A 1,444-nucleotide genomic window follows, 5' to 3' on the forward strand; every position below is an offset into this window, starting at 1 on the left:
ATATATATATATATATATATATACATATATATACTCATATACATACATATACTTTCAAACATAGAAGCAATATATATGTGATGGGCTTCCGCACCCTTCAGGGTTTGACCGACAAGACATTGATCAGCCTGAAAATATAAAAGTAGAATCAAACGCAACCGCTATTCCGAGGCAGTAAACAACTGGGAAAGGCCAAAGAATTGGTCAAACTTTACAGTTCTACAATGAAGAAATGAATATATTCTATCCGTACATTACACGTTCATTAATTTAGATTTCAGCTTTATATCAAGGAACATTAATTTCAATGTGCTGCCACTGCTCCTTCAGTCTACATTTGGATCTTTGGTATTATGATAATCTAGGGTATCAATAAATTGATAAAGGTGATAGGGTTACAGTAATTTTCATATATGTATGTGAATATTCATATACATATAGGTTTCTATCTATCTGACTTTTTCTCTCTTTATATGATATAGGCATGGATGTTTATGTGTGTGGGGGGCTGCGTGCGTGTATCAGAAACTACTGTAATGTGATGAAGTGTATGATAACATTTCTTATTCCCTCGCCATTTCATTTCATATCTATATCTTTATCTATATCTATATACATGTATATATATATATATGCGTGTGTGCGTATTTCCGTGTGTATATACATGTTCACACAAACATATTTATGCATATACACACACATATATATATATACATATAGAGATAGAGAGAGAGAAAGAGAGAGAAAGTGCACAATAGAAAGGTGAACATCCTAGTGATTCTGTAGAAAATGGTTCAGTCGCATTCACAGAGTTAAGGAGAAAGTCAGTCATGAAAAGTGCGAGGGAGAAGAGAAAAGACAAACAGATTGACAGGGAACCAGAGAGAGAGGGGGAGGAAAGGGAGGGAAGGAAAATGGCAGAAGACAAGAATGTGTATGGGATATACATTCGAGTTTTCAAAGATGGAAACACCTGGACTCCGTAGAGAGATTATGGAGAGTGATACAGGCGCTGTGTACAGCAAAGGTGAGATAACTTTGATTGAATGCACAGGTTCCCTGTACTTTTGTAACGAAGGGATTGCTTCGAATATCTCTCTGTCTCCCTGCTCATTTCTGAATTTATCTCTAATTATCCCTTACCACGTCTCTTTCTTTCCTTTTCTCTCTTTCTCTCTCTCTCTCTCTCTCTCTTGATTTTCTCTCCCTCACTCTCTTCCCGTCGTTCCCCCTCGGCTAAAGTACCTCTCTGGGGGTTTTCTATGTCTCTCATTCTCACACGCTTTGTCTGTCCGTCTATCTGCCTGTCTCTCCCCCTCTCTTGCCTCCTCCCTCTCTCTCTTTCTCTATATGTACTTATATAAACATTTATGTGTACATATATATACATACATACATATATCCATGTATATATATATATATATATATATATATATATATATAT

Source organism: Octopus bimaculoides, chromosome 4 (assembly GCF_001194135.2).
Source record: "Octopus bimaculoides isolate UCB-OBI-ISO-001 chromosome 4, ASM119413v2, whole genome shotgun sequence".
In the NCBI taxonomy this organism is placed as follows: Eukaryota; Metazoa; Mollusca; class Cephalopoda; order Octopoda; family Octopodidae; genus Octopus; species Octopus bimaculoides.